This window comes from Heterodontus francisci, chromosome 11 (genome assembly GCF_036365525.1).
Source record: "Heterodontus francisci isolate sHetFra1 chromosome 11, sHetFra1.hap1, whole genome shotgun sequence".
Classification (NCBI taxonomy): Eukaryota; Metazoa; Chordata; class Chondrichthyes; order Heterodontiformes; family Heterodontidae; genus Heterodontus; species Heterodontus francisci.
In genome coordinates, this window is record NC_090381.1 from 13,544,481 (window position 1) to 13,568,913 (window position 24,433).

Below are 24,433 nucleotides of genomic sequence, written 5' to 3' on the forward strand. Positions count from 1 at the left end.
TCACTGAACCTGCCTCCACCACACTCTCAGACAGTGCATTCCAGATCCTAAACACTCACTGAACCTGCCTCCATCACACTCTCAGACAGTGCATTCCAGATCCTAACCGCTCACTGAACCTGGCTCCACCACACACTCAGGCAGTGCATTCCAGATCCTGAACACTCACTGAACCTGCCTCCACCAAACTCTCAGATAGTGCATTCCAGATCCTAAACACACACTCAACCTGCCTCCACCACACTCTCAGACAGTTCATTCCTGATCCTAAAAACTCACTGAATCTACCTCCAGCACACTCTCAGACAGTGCATTCCAGATCCTAAACACTCACTGAACCTGCCTCCACCACACTCTCAGACAGTGCATTCCAGATCCTGAACACTCACTGAACCTGCCTCCACCAAACTCTCAGACAGTGCATTCCAGATCCTAAACACTCACTGAACCTGCCTCCACCACACTCTCAGACAGTGCATTCCAGATCCTAAAAACTCACTGAACCTGCCTCCACCATACACTCAGGCAGTGCATTCCAGATCCTAAACACTCACTGAACCTGCCTCCATCACAGTCTCAGACAGTGCATTCCAGATCCTAACCGTTCACTGAACCTGCCTCCACCACACTCTCAGACAGTGCATTCCAGATCCTAAACACTCACTGAACCTGCCTCCACGACACTCTCAGACAGTGCATTCCAGATCCTAAACACTCTCTGAACCTACCTCCACCAAACTCTCAGGCAGTGCATTCCAGATCCTAAACACTCACAGAACCTACCTCCACCACACTCTCAGGCATTGCATTCCAGATCCTAACCACTCACTGAACATGCCTCCATCACACTCTCAGACAGTGTATTCCAGATACTAACCGCTCACTGAACCTGCCTCCACCACACTCTCAGACAGTGCATTCCAGATCCTAAAAACTCACTGAACCTGCCTCCACCCCTCTCTCAGACAGTGCATTCCAGATCCTAACCGCTCACTGGACCTGCCTCCACCACACACTCAGGCAGTGCTTTCCAGATCATAAACACTCACTGAACCTGCCTCCACCACACTCTCAGGCAGTGCATTCCAGATCCTAAACACTCACTGAACCGACCTCCACCACAATCTCAGACAGTGCATTCCAGATCCTAAACACTCACTGAACCGACCTCCACCACACTCTCAGACAGTGCATTCCAGATCCAAAATACTCACTGAACCTGCCTCCACCACACTCTCAGACAGTGCATTCCAGATCCTAAACACACACTGAACCTACCTCCACTACACTCTCAGACAGTGCATTCCAGATCCTAAACACTCACTGAACCTGCCTCCACCACACTCTCAGACAGTGCATTCCATATGCTAACCACTCACTGAACCTACCTCCACCACCCTCTCAGACAGTACATTCCAGATCCTAAACGCTCACTGAACCTGCTTCCACCTCACTCTCAGACAGTGCATTCCAGATCCTAAACACTCACTGAACCGACCTCCACCACAATCTCAGACAGTGCATTCCAGATCCTAAACACTCACTGAACCTGCCTCCACCACACTCTCAGACAGTGCATTCCAGATCCTAAACACTCACTGAATCTGCCTCCACCACACTCTCAGACAGTGCATTCCAGATCCTAAACACTCACTGAAGCTGCCTCCACCACACACTCAGGCAGTGCATTCCAGATCCTAAACACTCTCTGAACCTACCTCCACCAAACTCTCAGGGAGTGCATTCCAGATCCTAACCAATCACTGAACCTACCTCCACCACACTCTCAGACAATGCATTCCAGATCCTAAACACTCACTGAACCTGCCTCCACCACACTCTCAGACAGTGCATTCCAGATCCTAAACACTCACTGAACCTGCCTCCACCACACTCTCAGGCAGTGCATTCCAGATCCTAAACACTCACTGAACATGCCTCCACCACATTCTCAGGCAGTGCATTCCAGATCCTAACCACTCACTGAACCTACCTCCACCACACTCTCAAACAGTGCATTCCAGATCCTAAACACTCACTGAACCTGCCTCCACCACACTCTCAGACATTGCATTCCATATGCTAACCACTCACTGAACCTACCTCCACCACAGTCTCAGAAAGTGCATTCCAGATCCTAAACACTCACTGAACCTGCCTCCACCACACTCTCAGACAGTGCATTCCAGATCCTAAACACTCACTGAACCTGCCTCCACCACACTCTCAGACAGTGCATTCCAGATCCTAACCGCTCACTTGACCTGCCTCCACCACACACTCAGGCAGTGCATTCCAGATCCTAAACACTCACTGAACATGCCTCCACCACACTCTCAGGCAGTGCATTCCAGATCCTAACCACTCACTGAACATGCCTCCACCACACTCTCAGACAGTGCATTCCAGATCCCAAACACTCACTGAACCTGCCTCCACCAAACTCTCAGACAGTGCATTCCAGATCCTGAACACTCACTGAATCTGCCTCCAACACACTCTCAGACAGTGCATTCCAGATCCTAAACAATCACTGAACCTGCCTCCACCACACACTCAGGCAGTGCATTCCAGATCCTAAACACTCACTGAACATGCCTCCACCACACTCTCAGGCAGTGCATTCCAGATCCTAACCACTCACTGATTTGCCTACATCACACTCTCAGACAGTGCATTCCAGATCCTAACCGCTCACTGAACCTGCCTCCACCACACTCTCAGACAGTGCATTCCAGATCCTAAACACTCACTGAACCTGCCTCCATCACACTCTCAGACAGTGCATTCCAGATCCTAACCGCTCACTGAACCTGGCTCCACCACACACTCAGGCAGTGCATTCCAGATCCTGAACACTCACTGAACCTGCCTCCACCAAACTCTCAGATAGTGCATTCCAGATCCTAAACACACACTCAACCTGCCTCCACCACACTCTCAGACAGTTCATTCCTGATCCTAAAAACTCACTGAATCTACCTCCAGCACACTCTCAGACAGTGCATTCCAGATCCTAAACACTCACTGAACCTGCCTCCACCACACTCTCAGACAGTGCATTCCAGATCCTAAACACTCACTGAACCTGCCTCCACCACACTCTCAGGCAGTGCATTCCAGATCCTAAACACTCACTGAACCTGCCTCCATCACACTCTCAGACAGTGTATTCCAGATACTAACCGCTCACTGAACCTGCCTCCACCACACTCTCAGACAGTGCATTCCAGATCCTAAAAACTCACTGAACCTGCCTCCACCCCTCTCTCAGACAGTGCATTCCAGATCCTAACCGCTCACTGGACCTGCCTCCACCACACACTCAGGCAGTGCTTTCCAGATCATAAACACTCACTGAACCTGCCTCCACCACACTCTCAGGCAGTGCATTCCAGATCCTAAACACTCACTGAACCGACCTCCACCACAATCTCAGACAGTGCATTCCAGATCCTAAACACTCACTGAACCGACCTCCACCACACTCTCAGACAGTGCATTCCAGATCCAAAATACTCACTGAACCTGCCTCCACCACACTCTCAGACAGTGCATTCCAGATCCTAAACACACACTGAACCTACCTCCACCACACTCTCAGACAGTGCATTCCAGATCCTAAACACTCACTGAACCTGCCTCCACCACACTCTCAGACAGTGCATTCCATATGCTAACCACTCACTGAACCTACCTCCACCACCCTCTCAGACAGTGCATTCCAGATCCTAACCACTCACTGAACCTACCTCCACCACACTCTCAAACAGTGCATTCCAGATCCTAAACACTCACTGAACCTGCCTCCACCACACTCTCAGACATTGCATTCCATATGCTAACCACTCACTGAACCTACCTCCACCACAGTCTCAGAAAGTGCATTCCAGATCCTAAACACTCACTGAACCTGCCTCCACCACACTCTCAGACAGTGCATTCCAGATCCTAAACACTCACTGAACCTGCCTCCACCACACTCTCAGACAGTGCATTCCAGATCCTAACCGCTCACTTGACCTGCCTCCACCACACACTCAGGCAGTGCATTCCAGATCCTAAACACTCACTGAACATGCCTCCACCACACTCTCAGGCAGTGCATTCCAGATCCTAAACACTCACTGAACATGCCTCCACCACACTCTCAGACAGTGCATTCCAGATCCCAAACACTCACTGAACCTGCCTCCACCACAGTCTCAGACAGTGCATTCCAGATCCTGAACACTCACTGAATCTGCCTCCAACACACTCTCAGACAGTGCATTCCAGATCCTAAACAATCACTGAACCTGCCTCCACCACACACTCAGGCAGTGCATTCCAGATCCTAAACACTCACTGAACATGCCTCCACCACACTCTCAGGCAGTGCATTCCAGATCCTAACCACTCACTGATTTGCCTACATCACACTCTCAGACAGTGCATTCCAGATCCTAACCGCTCACTGAACCTGCCTCCACCACCATCTCAGACAGTGCATTCCAGATCCTAAACACTCACTGAACCTGCCTCCATCACACTCTCAGACAGTGCATTCCAGATCCTAACCGCTCACTGAACCTGGCTCCACCACACACTCAGGCAGTGCATTCCAGATCCTGAACACTCACTGAACCTGCCTCCACCAAACTCTCAGATAGTGCATTCCAGATCCTAAACACACACTCAACCTGCCTCCACCACACTCTCAGACAGTTCATTCCTGATCCTAAAAACTCACTGAACCTGCCTCCACCACACTCTCAGGCAGTGCATTCCAGATCTTAAACACTCACTGAACCTGCCTCCATCACACTCTCATACAATGCATTCCAGATCCTAACCGCTCACTGAACCTACCTCCACCATACTCTCAGATAGTGCGTTCCAGATCCTAAACACACTGAACCTGCCTCCACCACACTCTCAGAAAGTGCATTCCAGATCCTAACCACTCACTGAACCTAACTCCACCACACTCTCAGACAGTGCATTCCATATCCTAACCACTCACTGAACCTGCCTCCACCACACTCTCAGACAGTGCATTCCAGATCTAAACACACACTGAACCTGCCTCCACCACACTCTCAGACAGAGCATTCCAGATCCTAACCACTCACTGAACCTGCCTCCACCACACTCTCAGACAGTGCATTCCAGATCCTAAAGACACACTGAACCTGCCTCCACCACACTCTCAGACAGTGCATTGCAGATCCTAACCTATCACTGAACCTACGTCCACCACACTCTCAGGCAGTGCATTCCAGATCTTAAACACTCACTGAACCTGCCTCCACCACACACTCAGACAGTGCATTCCAGATCCTAAACACTCACTGAACCTGCCTCCACCACACTCTCAGACAGTGCATTCCAGATCCTGAACACTCACTGAATCTGCCTCCAACACACTCTCAGACAGTGCATTCCAGATCCTAAACAATCACTGAACCTGCCTCCACCACACACTCAGGCAGTGCATTCCAGATCCTAAACAATCACTGAACATGCCTCCACCACACTGTCAGGCAGTGCATTCCAGATCCTAACCACTCACTGATTTGCCTCCACCACGCTCTCAGACAGTGCATTCCAGATCCTAAACAATCACTGAACCTGCCTCCACCACACACTCAGGCAGTGCATTCCAGATCCTAAACAATCACTGAACCTGCCTCCACCAGACACTCAGGCAGTGCATTCCAGATCCTAAACAATCACTGAACCTGCCTCCACCACACACTCAGGCAGTGCATTCCAGATCCTAAACACTCACTGAACCTGCCTCCACCACACTCTCAGACAGTGCATTCCAGATCCTAAACACTCACTGAACCTGCCTCCACCACACTCTCAGGCAGTGCATTCCATATCCTAACCGTTCACTGAACCTACCTCCACCAAACACTCAGGCAGTGCATTCCAGATCCTAACCGCTCACTGAACCTACCTCCACCACACTCTCAGACATTGCATTCCAGATCCTAAACACTCACTGAACCTGCCTCCACCACACACTCAGGCAGTGCATTCCAGATCCTAAACACTCACTGAACATGCCTTCAATGCACTCTCAGGAAGTGCATTCCAGATCCTAACCACTCAATGAACCTGCCTCCATCACACTCTCAGACAGTGCATTCCAGATCCTAACCACTCACTGAACCTGCCTCCACCACACTCTCAGGCAGTGCATTCCAGATCCTAAACACTCACTGAACCTGCCTCCACCACACTCTCAGGCAGTGCATTCCAGATCTTAAACACTCACTGAACCTGCCTCCATCACACTCTCATACAATGCATTCCAGATCCTAACCGCTCACTGAACCTACCTCCACCATACTCTCAGATAGTGCGTTCCAGATCCTAAACACACTGAACCTGCCTCCACCACACTCTCAGAAAGTGCATTCCAGATCCTAACCACTCACTGAACCTACCTCCACCACACTCTCAGACAGTGCATTCCAGATCCTAAACACACATTGAACCTGCCTCCACCACACTCTCAGACAGTGCATTCCATATCCTAACCACTCACTGAACCTGCCTCCACCACACTCTCAGACAGTGCATTCCAGATCTAAACACACACTGAACCTGCCTCCACCACACTCTCAGACAGAGCATTCCAGATCCTAACCACTCACTGAACCTGCCTCCACCACACTCTCAGACAGTGCATTCCAGATCCTAAAGACACACTGAACCTGCCTCCACCACACTCTCAGACAGTGCATTGCAGATCCTAACCTATCACTGAACCTACGTCCACCACACTCTCAGGCAGTGCATTCCAGATCTTAAACACTCACTGAACCTGCCTCCACCACACTCTCAGACAGTGCATTCCAGATCCTAAACACTCACTGAACCTGCCTCCACCACACTCTCAGACAGTGCATTCCAGATCCTGAACACTCACTGAATCTGCCTCCAACACACTCTCAGACAGTGCATTCCAGATCCTAAACAATCACTGAACCTGCCTCCACCACACACTCAGGCAGTGCATTCCAGATCCTAAACACTCACTGAACATGCCTCCACCACACTGTCAGGCAGTGCATTCCAGATCCTAACCACTCACTGATTTGCCTCCACCACACTCTCAGACAGTGCATTCCAGATCCTAAACAATCACTGAACCTGCCTCCACCACACACTCAGGCAGTGCATTCCAGATCCTAAACAATCACTGAACCTGCCTCCACCACACACTCAGGCAGTGCATTCCAGATCCTAAACAATCACTGAACCTGCCTCCACCACACACTCAGGCAGTGCATTCCAGATCCTAACCACTCACTGAACCTGCCTCCACCACACTCTCAGACAGTGCATTCCAGATCCTAAACACTCACTGAACCTGCCTCCACCACACTCTCAGGCAGTGCATTCGATATCCTAACCGTTCACTGAACCTACCTCCACCAAACACTCAGGCAGTGCATTCCAGATCCTAACCGCTCACTGAACCTACCTCCACCACACTCTCAGACATTGCATTCCAGATCCTAAACACTCACTGAACCTGCCTCCACCACACACTCAGGCAGTGCATTCCAGATCCTAAACACTCACTGAACATGCCTTCAATGCACTCTCAGGAAGTGCATTCCAGATCCTAACCACTCAATGAACCTGCCTCCATCACACTCTCAGACAGTGCATTCCAGATCCTAACCACTCACTGAACCTGCCTCCACCACACTCTCAGACAGTTCATTCCAGATCCTAAACACTCACTGAACCTGCCTCCATCACACTCTCAGAAAGTGCATTCCAGATCCTAACCACTCACTGAACCTGCCTCCACCACACTATCAGACAGTGCATTCCAGATCCTAAACACACATTGAACCTGCCTCCACCACACTCTCAGACAGTGCATTCCATATCCTAACCAATCACTGAACCTGCCTCCACCACACTATCAAACAGTGCATTCCAGATCCTAAACACTCACTGAACCTGCCTCCACCACACTCTCAGACAGTGCATTCCATATGCTAACCACTCAGTGAACCTACCTCCACCACACTCTCAGAAAGTGCATTCCAGATCCTAAACACTCACTGAACCTGCCTCCACCACACTCTCAGACAGTGCATTCCAGATCCTAAACACTCACTGAACCTGCCTCCACCACACTCTCAGACAGTGCATTCCAGATCCTAAACACTCACTGAACCTGCCTCCACCACACTCTCAGACAGTGCATTCCAGATCCTGAACACTCACTGAATCTGCCTCCAACACACTCTCAGACAGTGCATTCCAGATCCTAAACAATCACTGAACCTGCCTCCACCACACACTCAGGCAGTGCATTCCAGATCCTAAACACTCACTGAACATGCCTCCACCACACTGTCAGGCAGTGCATTCCAGATCCTAACCACTCACTGATTTGCCTCCACCACACTCTCAGACAGTGCATTCCAGATCCTAAACAATCACTGAACCTGCCTCCACCACACACTCAGGCAGTGCATTCCAGATCCTAAACAATCACTGAACCTGCCTCCACCACACACTCAGGCAGTGCATTCCAGATCCTAAACAATCACTGAACCTGCCTCCACCACACACTCAGGCAGTGCATTCCAGATCCTAACCACTCACTGAACCTGCCTCCACCACACTCTCAGACAGTGCATTCCAGATCCTAAACACTCACTGAACCTGCCTCCACCACACTCTCAGACAGTGCATTCCAGATCCTAACCGCTCACTTGACCTGCCTCCACCACACACTCAGGCAGTGCATTCCAGATCCTAAACACTCACTGAACATGCCTCCACCACACACTCAGGCAGTGCATTCCAGATCCTAAACACTCACTGAACATGCCTCCACCACACTCTCAGACAGTGCATTCCAGATCCTAAACACTCACTGAACCTGCCTCCACCACACTCTCAGACAGTGCATTCCAGATCCTAAACAATCACTGAACCTGCCTCCACCACACACTCAGGCAGTGCATTCCAGATCCTAAACACTCACTGAACATGCCTCCACCACACTCTCAGGCAGTGCATTCCAGATCCTAAACACTCACTGAACCTGCCTCCACCACACACTCAGGCAGTGCATTCCAAATCCTAACCGCTCACTGAACCTACATCCACCACACACTCAGGCAGTGCATTCCAGATCCTGAACACTCACTGAACCTGCCTCCATCACACTCTCAGACAGTGCATTCCAGATCCTAACCGCTCACTGAACCTGCCTCCACCACACACTCAGGCAGTGCATTCCAGATCCTGAACACTCACTGAACCTGCCTCCACCAAACTCTCAGATAGTGCATTCCAGATCCTAAACACAGACTCAACCTGCCTCCACCACACTCTCAGACAGTTCATTCCAGATCCTAAAAACTCACTGAACCTACCTCCACCACACTCTCAGACAGTGCATTCCAGATCCTAAACACTCACTGAACCTGCCTCCACCACACTCTCAGGCAGTGCATTCCAGATCCTAAACACTCACTGAACCTGCCTCCATCACACTCTCGGACAATGCATTCCAGATCCTAACCGCTCACTGAACCTACCTCCACCACACTCTCAGACAGTGCATTCCGGATCATAAACACACTGAACCTGCCTCCAGCACACGCACAGACAGTGCATTCCAGATCCTAAATACTCACTGAACCTGCCTCCACCACACTCTCAGAAAGTGCATTCCAGATCCTAACCACTCACTGAACCTGCCTCCACCACACTCTCAGACAGTGCATTCCAGATCCTAAACACACATTGAACCTGCCTCCACCACACTCTCAGACAGTGCATTCCATATCCTAACCACTCACTGAACCTGCCTCCACCACACTCTCAGACAGTGCATTCCAGATCCTAAACACACACTGAACCTGCCTCCACCACACTCTCAGACAGAGCATTCCAGATTCTAACCACTCACTGAACCTGCCTCCACCACACTCTCAGACAGTGCATTCCAGATCATAAACACACACTGAACCTGCCTCCACCACACTCTCAGACAGTGCATTGCAGATCCTAACCTTTCACTGAACCTACGTCCACCACACTCTCAGGCAGTGCATTCCAGATCTTAAACACTCACTGAACCTGCCTCCACCACACACTCAGGCATTGCATTCCAGATCCTAACCGCTCACTGAACCTACCTCCACCACACTCTCAGGCAGTGCATTCCAGATCCAAACCGCTCTCTGAACCTTCCCTCCACCACACTCTCAGACAGTGCATTCCAGATCCTAAACATTCACTGAACCTGCCTCCACCACACTCTCAGGCAGTGCATTCCAGATCCTAACCGCTCACTGAACCTACATCCAACACACACTCAGGCAGTGCATTCCAGATCCTAACCGCTCACTGAGCCTACCTCCACCACACTCTCAGACAGTGCATTCCCGATCCTAAACACTCACTGAACCTGCCTCCACCACACTCTCAGACAGTGCATTCCAGATCCTAAACACTCACTGAACATGCCTCCAACACACTCTCAGACAATGCATTCCAGATCCTAACAGCTCACTGAACCTACCTCCACCACACTCTCAGACAATGCATTCCAGATCATAACCGCTCACTGAACCTACCTCCACCACACTCTCAGACAGTGCATTCCAGATCCTAAACACAATGAATCTGCCTCCACCACACTCTCAGACAGTGCATTCCAGATCCTAAACACTCACTGAACCTGCCTCCACCACACTCTCAGACAGTGCATTCCAGATCCTAAACACACTGAACCTGCCTCCACCACACTCTCAGACAGTTCATTCCAGATCCTAACCACTCACTGAACCTGCCTCCACCACACTCTCAGACAGTGCATTCCTGATCCTAAACACACACTGAACCTGCCTCCACCACACTCTCAGACAGCGCATTCCATATCCTAACCACTCACTGAACCTGCCTCCACCACACACTCAGACAGTGCATTCCAGATCCTAAACACAATCTGAACCTGCCTCCACCACACTCTCAAATAGTGCATTCCAGATCCTAACCGCTCACTGAACCTGCCTCCACCACACTCTCAGGCAGTGCATTCCATATCCTAACCACTCACTGAACCTACCTCCACCACACTCTCAAACAGTGCATTCCAGATCCTAAACACTCACTGAACCTGCCTCCACCACACTCCCAGACAGTGCATTCCAGATCCTAAACACTCACTGAACCTGCCTCCACCACACTCTCAAACAGTGCATTCCAGATCCGAAACACTCACTGAACCTGCCTCCACCACACTCTCAGGCAGTGCATTCCAGATCCTAACCGCTCACTGAACCTACCTCCACCACACTCTCAGACAGTGCATTCCAGATCCTGAACACTCACTGAATCTGCCTCCAACACACTCTCAGACAGTGCATTCCAGATCCTAAACAATCACTGATTTGCCTCCACCACACTCTCAGACAGTGCATTCCAGATCCTAAACAATCACTGAACCTGCCTCCACCACACACTCAGGCAGTGCATTCCAGATCCTAAACAATCACTGAACCTGCCTCCACCACACACTCAGGCAGTGCATTCCAGATCCTAAACAATCACTGAACCTGCCTCCACCACACACTCAGGCAGTGCATTCCAGATCCTAACCACTCACTGAACCTGCCTCCACCACACTCTCAGACAGTGCATTCCAGATCCTAAACACTCACTGAACCTGCCTCCACCACACTCTCAGGCAGTGCATTCCATATCCTAACCGTTCACTGAACCTACCTCCACCAAACACTCAGGCAGTGCATTCCAGATCCTAACCGCTCACTGAACCTACCTCCACCACACTCTCAGACAGTGCATTCCAGATCCTAAACACTCACTGAACCTGCCTCCACCACACACTCAGGCAGTGCATTCCAGATCCTAAACACTCACTGAACATGCCTTCAATGCACTCTCAGGAAGTGCATTCCAGATCCTAACCACTCAATGAACCTGCCTCCATCACACTCTCAGACAGTGCATTCCAGATCCTAACCACTCACTGAACCTGCCTCCACCACACTCTCAGACAGTTCATTCCAGATCCTAAACACTCACTGAACCTGCCTCCATCACACTCTCAGAAAGTGCATTCCAGATCCTAACCACTCACTGAACCTGCCTCCACCACACTCTCAGACAGTGCATTCCAGATCCTAAACACACATTGAACCTGCCTCCACCACACTCTCAGACAGTGCATTCCATATCCTAACCAATCACCGAACCTGCCTCCACCACACTCTCAAACAGTGCATTCCAGATCCTAAACACTCACTGAACCTGCCTCCACCACACTCTCAGACAGTGCATTCCATATGCTAACCACTCAGTGAACCTACCTCCACCACACTCTCAGAAAGTGCATTCCAGATCCTAAACACTCACTGAACCTGCCTCCACCACACTCTCAGACAGTGCATTCCAGATCCTAAACACTCACTGAACCTGCCTCCACCACACTCTCAGACAGTGCATTCCAGATCCTAACCGCTCACTTGACCTGCCTCCACCACACATTCAGGCAGTGCATTCCAGATCCTAAACACTCACTGAACATGCCTCCACCACACTCTCAGGCAGTGCATTCCAGATCCTAAACACTCACTGAACATGCCTCCACCACACTCTCAGACAGTGCATTCCAGATCCTAAACACTCACTGAACCTGCCTCCACCACACTCTCAGACAGTGCATTCCAGATCCTAAACAATCACTGAACCTGCCTCCACCACACACTCAGGCAGTGCATTCCAGATCCTAAACACTCACTGAACATGCCTCCACCACACTCTCAGGCAGTGCATTCCAGATCCTAAACACTCACTGAACCTGCCTCCACCACACACTCAGGCAGTGCATTCCAAATCCTAACCGCTCACTGAACCTACATCCACCACACACTCAGGCAGTGCATTCCAGATCCTGAACACTCACTGAACCTGCCTCCATCACACTCTCAACAGTGCATTCCAGATCCTAACCGCTCACTGAACCTGCCTCCACCACACACTCAGGCAGTGCATTCCAGATCCTGAACACTCACTGAACCTGCCTCCACCAAACTCTCAGATAGTGCATTCCAGATCCTAAACACAGACTCAACCTGCCTCCACCACACTCTCAGACAGTTCATTCCAGATCCTAAAAACTCACTGAACCTACCTCCACCACACTCTCAGACAGTGCATTCCAGATCCTAAACACTCACTGAACCTGCCTCCACCACACTCTCAGACAGTGCATTCCAGATCCTAAACACTCACTGAACCTGCCTCCACCACACTCTCAGGCAGTGCATTACAGATCCTAAACACTCACTGAACCTGCCTCCATCACACTCTCGGACAATGCATTCCAGATCCTAACCGCTCACTGAACCTACCTCCACCACACTCTCAGACAGTGCATTCCGGATCATAAACACACTGAACCTGCCTCCAGCACACGCACAGACAGTGCATTCCAGATCCTAAATACTCACTGAACCTGCCTCCACCACACTCTCAGAAAGTGCATTCCAGATCCTAACCACTCACTGAACCTGCCTCCACCACACTCTCAGACAGTGCATTCCAGATCCTAAACACACATTGAACCTGCCTCCACCACACTCTCAGACAGTGCATTCCATATCCTAACCACTCACTGAACCTGCCTCCACCACACTCTCAGACAGTGCATTCCAGATCCTAAACACACACTGAACCTGCCTCCACCACACTCTCAGACAGAGCATTCCAGATTCTAACCACTCACTGAACCTGCCTCCACCACACTCTCAGACAGTGCATTCCAGATCATAAACACACACTGAACCTGCCTCCACCACACTCTCAGACAGTGCATTGCAGATCCTAACCTTTCACTGAACCTACGTCCACCACACTCTCAGGCAGTGCATTCCAGATCTTAAACACTCACTGAACCTGCCTCCACCACACACTCAGTCATTGCATTCCAGATCCTAACCGCTCACTGAACCTACCTCCACCACACTCTCAGACAGTGCATTCCAGATCCTAACCGCTCTCTGAACCTTCCCTCCACCACACTCTCAGACAGTGCATTCCAGATCCTAAACACACACTGAACCTGCCTCCAGCACACTCTCAGGCAGTGCATTCCAGCTCCTAAACATTCACTGAACCTGCCTCCACCACACTCTCAGGCAGTGCATTCCAGATCCTAACCGCTCACTGAACCTACATCCAACACACACTCAGGCAGTGCATTCCAGATCCTAACCGCTCACTGAGCCTACCTCCACCACACTCTCAGACAGTGCATTCCCGATCCTAAACACTCACTGAACCTGCCTCCAACACACTCTCAGACAGTGCATTCCAGATCCTAAACACTCACTGAACCTGCCTCCATCACACTCTCAGACAATGCATTCCAGATCCTAACAGCTCACTGAACCTACCTCCACCACACTCTCAGACAATGCATTCCAGATCATAACCGCTCACTGAACCTACCTCCACCACACTCTCAGACAGTGCATTCCAGATCCTAAACACACTGAACCTGCCTCCACCACACTCTCAGACAGTGCATTCCAGATCCTAAACACTCACTGAACCTGCCTCCACCACACTCTCAGACAGTGCATTCCAGATCCTAAACACACTGAACCTGCCTCCACCACACTCTCAGACAGTTCATTCCAGATCCTAACCACTCACTCAACCTGCCTCCACCAACTCTCAGACAGTGCATTCCGATCCTAAACACACTGAACCTGCCTCCACCACACTCTCAGACAGTTCATTCCAGATCCTAACCACTCACTGAACCTGCCTCCACCACACTCTCAGACAGTGCATTCCTGATCCTAAACACACACTGAACCTACCTCCACAACACTCTCAGACAGTGCATTCCAGCTCCTAAACACTCACTGAACCTGCCTCCACCACACACTCAGGCAGTGCATTCCAGATCCTAAACACTCACTGAACATGCCTTCAATGCACTCTCAGGAAGTGCATTCCAGATCCTAACCACTCAATGAACCTGCCTCCATCACACTCTCAGACAGTGCATTCCAGATCCTAACCACTCACTGAACCTGCCTCCACCACACTCTCAGACAGTTCATTCCAGATCCTAAACACTCACTGAACCTGCCTCCATCACACTCTCAGAAAGTGCATTCCAGATCCTAACCACTCACTGAACCTGCCTCCACCACACTCTCAGACAGTGCATTCCAGATCCTAAACACACATTGAACCTGCCTCCACCACACTCTCAGACAGTGCATTCCATATCCTAACCAATCACCGAACCTGCCTCCACCACACTCTCAAACAGTGCATTCCAGATCCTAAACACTCACTGAACCTGCCTCCACCACACTCTCAGACAGTGCATTCCATATGCTAACCACTCAGCGAACCTACCTCCACCACACTCTCAGAAAGTGCATTCCAGATCCTAAACACTCACTGAACCTGCCTCCACCACACTCTCAGACAGTGCATTCCAGATCCTAAACACTCACTGAACCTGCCTCCACCACACTCTCAGACAGTGCATTCCAGATCCTAACCGCTCACTTGACCTGCCTCCACCACACATTCAGGCAGTGCATTCCAGATCCTAAACACTCACTGAACATGCCTCCACCACACTCTCAGGCAGTGCATTCCAGATCCTAAACACTCACTGAACATGCCTCCACCACACTCTCAGACAGTGCATTCCAGATCCTAAACACTCACTGAACCTGCCTCCACCACACTCTCAGACAGTGCATTCCAGATCCTAAACAATCACTGAACCTGCCTCCACCACACACTCAGGCAGTGCATTCCAGATCCTAAACACTCACTGAACATGCCTCCACCACACTCTCAGGCAGTGCATTCCAGATCCTAAACACTCACTGAACCTGCCTCCACCACACACTCAGGCAGTGCATTCCAAATCCTAACCGCTCACTGAACCTACATCCACCACACACTCAGGCAGTGCATTCCAGATCCTGAACACTCACTGAACCTGCCTCCATCACACTCTCAGACAGTGCATTCCAGATCCTAACCGCTCACTGAACCTGCCTCCACCACACACTCAGGCAGTGCATTCCAGATCCTGAACACTCACTGAACCTGCCTCCACCAAACTCTCAGATAGTGCATTCCAGATCCTAAACACAGACTCAACCTGCCTCCACCACACTCTCAGACAGTTCATTCCAGATCCTAAAAACTCACTGAACCTACCTCCACCACACTCTCAGACAGTGCATTCCAGATCCTAAACACTCACTGAACCTGCCTCCACCACACTCTCAGACAGTGCATTCCAGATCCTAAACACTCACTGAACCTGCCTCCACCACACTCTCAGGCAGTGCATTACAGATCCTAAACACTCACTGAACCTGCCTCCATCACACTCTCGGACAATGCATTCCAGATCCTAACCGCTCACTGAACCTACCTCCACCACACTCTCAGACAGTGCATTCCGGATCATAAACACACTGAACCTGCCTCCAGCACACGCACAGACAGTGCATTCCAGATCCTAAATACTCACTGAACCTGCCTCCACCACACTCTCAGAAAGTGCATTCCAGATCCTAACCACTCACTGAACCTGCCTCCACCACACTCTCAGACAGTGCATTCCAGATCCTAAACACACATTGAACCTGCCTCCACCACACTCTCAGACAGTGCATTCCATATCCTAACCACTCACTGAACCTGCCTCCACCACACTCTCAGACAGTGCATTCCAGATCCTAAACACACACTGAACCTGCCTCCACCACACTCTCAGACAGAGCATTCCAGATTCTAACCACTCACTGAACCTGCCTCCACCACACTCTCAGACAGTGCATTCCAGATCATAAACACACACTGAACCTGCCTCCACCACACTCTCAGACAGTGCATTGCAGATCCTAACCTTTCACTGAACCTACGTCCACCACACTCTCAGGCAGTGCATTCCAGATCTTAAACACTCACTGAACCTGCCTCCACCACACACTCAGTCATTGCATTCCAGATCCTAACCGCTCACTGAACCTACCTCCACCACACTCTCAGACAGTGCATTCCAGATCCTAACCGCTCTCTGAACCTTCCCTCCACCACACTCTCAGACAGTGCATTCCAGATCCTAAACACACACTGAACCTGCCTCCAGCACACTCTCAGGCAGTGCATTCCAGCTCCTAAACATTCACTGAACCTGCCTCCACCACACTCTCAGGCAGTGCATTCCAGATCCTAACCGCTCACTGAACCTACATCCAACACACACTCAGGCAGTGCATTCCAGATCCTAACCGCTCACTGAGCCTACCTCCACCACACTCTCAGACAGTGCATTCCCGATCCTAAACACTCACTGAACCTGCCTCCAACACACTCTCAGACAGTGCATTCCAGATCCTAAACACTCACTGAACCTGCCTCCATCACACTCTCAGACAATGCATTCCAGATCCTAACAGCTCACTGAACCTACCTCCACCACACTCTCAGACAATGCATTCCAGATCATAACCGCTCACTGAACCTACCTCCACCACACTCTCAGACAGTGCATTCCAGATCCTAAACACACTGAACCTGCCTCCACCACACTCTCAGACAGTGCATTCCAGATCCTAAACACTCACTGAACCTGCCTCCACCACACTCTCAGACAGTGCATTCCAGATCCTAAACACACTGAACCTGCCTCCACCACACTCTCAGACAGTTCATTCCAGATCCTAACCACTCACTGAACCTGCCTCCACCACACTCTCAGACAGTGCATTCCTGATCCTAAACACACACTGAACCTGCCTCCACCACACTCTCAGACAGTGCATTCCATATCCTAACCACTCACTGAACCTGCCTCCACCACACACTCAGACAGTGCATTCCAGATCCTAAACACAATCTGAACCTGCCTCCACCACACTCTCAAATAGTGCATTCCAGATCCTAACCGCTCACTGAACCTGCCTCCACCACACACTCAGGCAGTGCATTCCATATCCTAACCACTCACTGAACCTACCTCCACCACACTCTCAAACAGTGCATTCCAGATCCTAAACACTCACTGAACCTGCCTCCACCACACTCTCAGACAGTGCATTCCAGATCCTAAACACTCACTGAACCTGCCTCCACCACACTCTCAAACAGTGCATTCCAGATCCGAAACACTCACTGAACCTGCCTCCACCACACTCTCAGGCAGTGCATTCCAGATCCTAACCGCTCACTGAACCTACCTCCACCACACTCTCAGACAGTGCATTCCAGATCCGAAACACTCACTGAACCTGCCTCCACCACACTCTCAGACAGTGCATTCCAGATCCTAACCGCTCTCTGAACCTACCTCCACAACACTCTCAGGCAGTGCATTCCAGATCCTAACCGCTCTCTGAACCTACATCCACCACACTCTCAGACATTGCATTCCAGATCCTAAACACTCACTGAACCTGCCTCCACCACACTCTCAGACAGTGCATTCCAGATCCTAAACACACACTGAACCTGCCTCCACCACACTCTCAAACAGTGCATTCCAGATCCGAAACACTCACTGAACCTGCCTCCACCACACTCTCAGACAGTGCATTCCAGATCCTTGCCGCTCACTGAACTTAACTCCACCACACACTGAGGCACTGCATTCCATATCCTAACTGCTCACTTAACCTACCTCCACCACACACTCAGACAGTTCATTCCAGATCCTAAACACTCACAGAACCAGCCTCCACCACACTCTCAGACAGTGCATTCCTGATCCTAAACACTCACAGAACCAGCCTCCACCACACTCTCAGACAGTGCATTCCTGATCCTAAACGCTCACTGAACCTGCCTCCACCACACTCTCAGACAGTGCATTCCAGATCTTAAACACTCACTGAACCTGCCTCCACCATACTCTCAGACAGTGCATGCCAGATCCTAAACACTCACTGAACCTGCCTCCCCCACACTCTCAGGCAGTGCATTCCAGATCCTAAACACTCACTGAACCTGCCTCCATCACACTCACATACAATGCATTCCAGATCCTAACCGCTCACTGAACCTAACTCCACCATACTCTCAGACAGTGCATTCCAGATCCTAAACACACTAAAACTGCCTCCACCACACTCTCAGACAGTGCATTCCAGATCCTAAACACACACTGAACCTGCCTCCACCACACTCTCAGACAGTGCATTCCATATCCTAACCACTCACTGAACCTGCCTCCACCACACTCTCAGACAGTGCATTCCAGATCCTAACCACTCACTGAACCTGCCTCCACCACACTCTCAGACAGTGCATTCCAGATCCTAAACACACACTGAACCTGCCTCCACCACACTCTCAGACAGTGCATTCCATATCCTAACCACTCACTGAACCTGCCTCCACCACACTCTCAGACAGTGCATTCCAGATCCTAAACACAATCTGAACCTGCCTCCACCACACTCTCAAACAGTGCATTCCAGATCCTAACCGCTCTCTGAATCTACCTCCACCACACTCTCAGACAGTGCATTCCAGATCCTAACCGCTCTCTGAACCTTCCCTCCACCACACTCTCAGACAGTGCATTCCAGATCCTAAACACACACTGAACCTGCCTCCACCACACTCTCAAACAGTGCATTCCAGATCCGAAACACTCACTGAACCTGCCTCCACCACACTCTCAGACAGTGCATTCCATATCCTAACCACTCACTGAACCTGCCTCCACCACACTCTCAGACAGTGCATTCCAGATCCTAAACACAATCTGAACCTGCCTCCACCACACTCTCAAACAGTGCATTCCATATCCTAACCGCTCACTGAACCTGCCTCCACCACACTCTTAAACAGTGCATTCCAGATCCTAAACACTCACTGAACCTGCCTCCACCACACTCTCAAACAGTGCATTCCAGATCCGAAACACTCACTGAACCTGCCTCCACCACACTCTCAAACAGTGCATTCCATATCCTAACCGCTCACTGAACCTGCCTCCACCACACTCTCAAACAGTGCATTCCAGATCCTAAACACTCACTGAACCTGCCTCCACCGCACTCTCAGACAGTGCATTCCAGATCCTAGCACTCACTGAACCTGCCTCCACCACACTCTCAGACAGTGCATTCCAGATCCTAAACAGTCACTGAACCTGCCTCCACCACACTCTCAGACAGTGCTTTCCGGATCCTAAACACTCACTGAACCTGCCTCCACCACACTCTCAAACAGTGCATTCCATATCCTAACCACTCACTGAACCTACCTCCACCACACTCTCAGACAGTGCATTCCAGATCCTAACCACTCACTGATCCTGCCTCCACCACACTCTCAGACAGTGCATTCCAGATCCTTACCGCTCACTGAACCTACCTCCACCACACACTCAGTCATTGCATTCCAGATCCTAACCGCTCACTGAACCTACCTCCACCACACTCTCAGACAGTGCATTCCAGATCCTAACCGCTCTCTGAACCTTCCCTCCACCACACTCTCAGACAGTGCATTCCAGATCCTAAACACACACTGAACCTGCCTCCAGCACACTCTCAGGCAGTGCATTCCAGCTCCTAAACATTCACTGAACCTGCCTCCACCACACTCTCAGGCAGTGCATTCCAGATCCTAACCGCTCACTGAACCTACATCCAACACACACTCAGGCAGTGCATTCCAGATCCTAACCGCTCACTGAGCCTACCTCCACCACACTCTCAGACAGTGCATTCCCGATCCTAAACACTCACTGAACCTGCCTCCAACACACTCTCAGACAGTGCATTCCAGATCCTAAACACTCACTGAACCTGCCTCCATCACACTCTCAGACAATGCATTCCAGATCCTAACAGCTCACTGAACCTACCTCCACCACACTCTCAGACAATGCATTCCAGATCATAACCGCTCACTGAACCTACCTCCACCACACTCTCAGACAGTGCATTCCAGATCCTAAACACACTGAACCTGCCTCCACCACACTCTCAGACAGTGCATTCCAGATCCTAAACACTCACTGAACCTGCCTCCACCACACTCTCAGACAGTGCATTCCAGATCCTAAACACACTGAACCTGCCTCCACCACACTCTCAGACAGTTCATTCCAGATCCTAACCACTCACTGAACCTGCCTCCACCACACTCTCAGACAGTGCATTCCTGATCCTAAACACACACTGAACCTGCCTCCACCACACTCTCAGACAGTGCATTCCATATCCTAACCACTCACTGAACCTGCCTCCACCACACACTCAGACAGTGCATTCCAGATCCTAAACACAATCTGAACCTGCCTCCACCACACTCTCAAATAGTGCATTCCAGATCCTAACCGCTCACTGAACCTGCCTCCACCACACACTCAGGCAGTGCATTCCATATCCTAACCACTCACTGAACCTACCTCCACCACACTCTCAAACAGTGCATTCCAGATCCTAAACACTCACTGAACCTGCCTCCACCACACTCTCAGACAGTGCATTCCAGATCCTAAACACTCACTGAACCTGCCTCCACCACACTCTCAAACAGTGCATTCCAGATCCGAAACACTCACTGAACCTGCCTCCACCACACTCTCAGGCAGTGCATTCCAGATCCTAACCGCTCACTGAACCTACCTCCACCACACTCTCAGACAGTGCATTCCAGATCCGAAACACTCACTGAACCTGCCTCCACCACACTCTCAGACAGTGCATTCCAGATCCTAACCGCTCTCTGAACCTACCTCCACCACACTCTCAGGCAGTGCATTCCAGATCCTAACCGCTCTCTGAACCTACATCCACCACACTCTCAGACATTGCAATCCAGATCCTAAACACTCACTGAACCTGCCTCCACCACACTCTCAGACAGTGCATTCCAGATCCTAAACACACACTGAACCTGCCTCCACCACACTCTCAAACAGTGCATTCCAGATCCGAAACACTCACTGAACCTGCCTCCACAACACTCTCAGACAGTGCATTCCAGATCCTTGCCGCTCACTGAACTTAACTCCACCACACACTGAGGCACTGCATTCCATATCCTAACTGCTCACTTAACCTACCTCCACCACACACTCAGACAGTTCATTCCAGATCCTAAACACTCACAGAACCAGCCTCCACCACACTCTCAGACAGTGCATTCCTGATCCTAAACACTCACAGAACCAGCCTCCACCACACTCTCAGACAGTGCATTCCTGATCCTAAACGCACACTGAACCTGCCTCCACCACACTCTCAGACAGTGCATTCCAGATCTTAAACACTCACTGAACCTGCCTCCACCATACTCTCAGACAGTGCATGCCAGATCCTAAACACTCACTGAACCTGCCTCCCCCACACTCTCAGGCAGTGCATTCCAGATCCTAAACACTCACTGAACCTGCCTCCATCACACTCACATACAATGCATTCCAGATCCTAACCGCTCACTGAACCTAACTCCACCATACTCTCAGACAGTGCATTCCAGATCCTAAACACACTAAAACTGCCTCCACCACACTCTCAGACAGTGCATTCCAGATCCTAAACACACACTGAACCTGCCTCCACCAAACTCTCAGACAGTGCATTCCATATCCTAACCACTCACTGAACCTGCCTCCACCACACTCTCAGACAGTGCATTCCAGATCCTAACCGCTCACTGAACCTGCCTCCACCACACTCTCAGACAGTGCATTCCAGATCCTAAACACACACTGAACCTGCCTCCACCACACTCTCAGACAGTGCATTCCATATCCTAACCACTCACTGAACCTGCCTCCACCACACTCTCAGACAGTGCATTCCAGATCCTAAACACAATCTGAACCTGCCTCCACCACACTCTCAAACAGTGCATTCCAGATCCTAACCGCTCTCTGAACCTACCTCCACCACACTCTCAGACAGTGCATTCCAGATCCTAACCGCTCTCTGAACCTTCCCTCCACCAAACTCTCAGACAGTGCATTCCAGATCCTAAACACACACTGAACCTGCCTCCACCACACTCTCAAACAGTGCATTCCAGATCCGAAACACTCACTGAACCTGCCTCCACCACACTCTCAGACAGTGCATTCCATATCCTAACCACTCACTGAACCTGCCTCCACCACACTCTCAGACAGTGCATTCCAGATCCTAAACACAATCTGAACCTGCCTCCACCACACTCTCAAACAGTGCATTCCATATCCTAACCGCTCACTGAACCTGCCTCCACCACACTCTTAAACAGTGCATTCCAGATCCTAAACACTCACTGAACCTGCCTGCACCACACTCTCAAACAGTGCATTCCAGATCCGAAACACTCACTGAACCTGCCTCCACCACACTCTCAAACAGTGCATTCCATATCCTAACCGCTCACTGAACCTGCCTCCACCACACTCTCAAACAGTGCATTCCAGATCCTAAACACTCACTGAACCTGCCTCCACCGCACTCTCAGACAGTGCATTCCAGATCCTAGCACTCACTGAACCTGCCTCCACCACACTCTCAGACAGTGCATTCCAGATCCTAAACAGTCACTGAACCTGCCTCCACCACACTCTCAGACAGTGCTTTCCGGATCCTAAACACTCACTGAACCTGCCTCCACCACACTCTCAAACAGTGCATTCCATATCCTAACCACTCACTGAACCTACCTCCACCACACTCTCAGACAGTGCATTCCAGATCCTAACCACTCACTGATCCTGCCTCCACCACACTCTCAGACAGTGCATTCCAGATCCTTACCGCTCACTGAACCTACCTCCACCACACACTGAGGCAGTGCATTCCATATCCTAACTGCACACTGAACCTACCTCCACCACACACTCAGGCAGTGCATTCCATATCCTAACCACCCACTGAACCTACCTTCACCACACTCTCAGACAGTTCATTCCAGATCATAAACAATCACAGAACCAGCCTCCACCACACTCTCAGACAGTGCATTCCTGATCCTAAACACTCACTGAACCTGCCTCCACCACACTCTCAGACAGTGCATTCCAGATCTTAAACACTCACTGAACCTGACTCCACCACACTCTCAGGCAGTGCATTCCAGATCCTAAACACTCACTGAACCTGCCTCCACCACACTCTCAGGCAGTACATTCCAGATCCTAACCGCTCACTGAACCTCCCTCCCCCACACACTCAGGCAGTGCATTCCAGATACTAACCGCTCACTGAACCTCCCTCCACCACACACTGAGGCAGTGCATTCCATATCCTAACTGCACACTGAACCTACCTCCACCACACACTCAGGCAGTGCATTCCATATCCTAACCACCCACTGAACCTACCTTCACCACACTCTCAGACAGTTCATTCCAGATCATAAA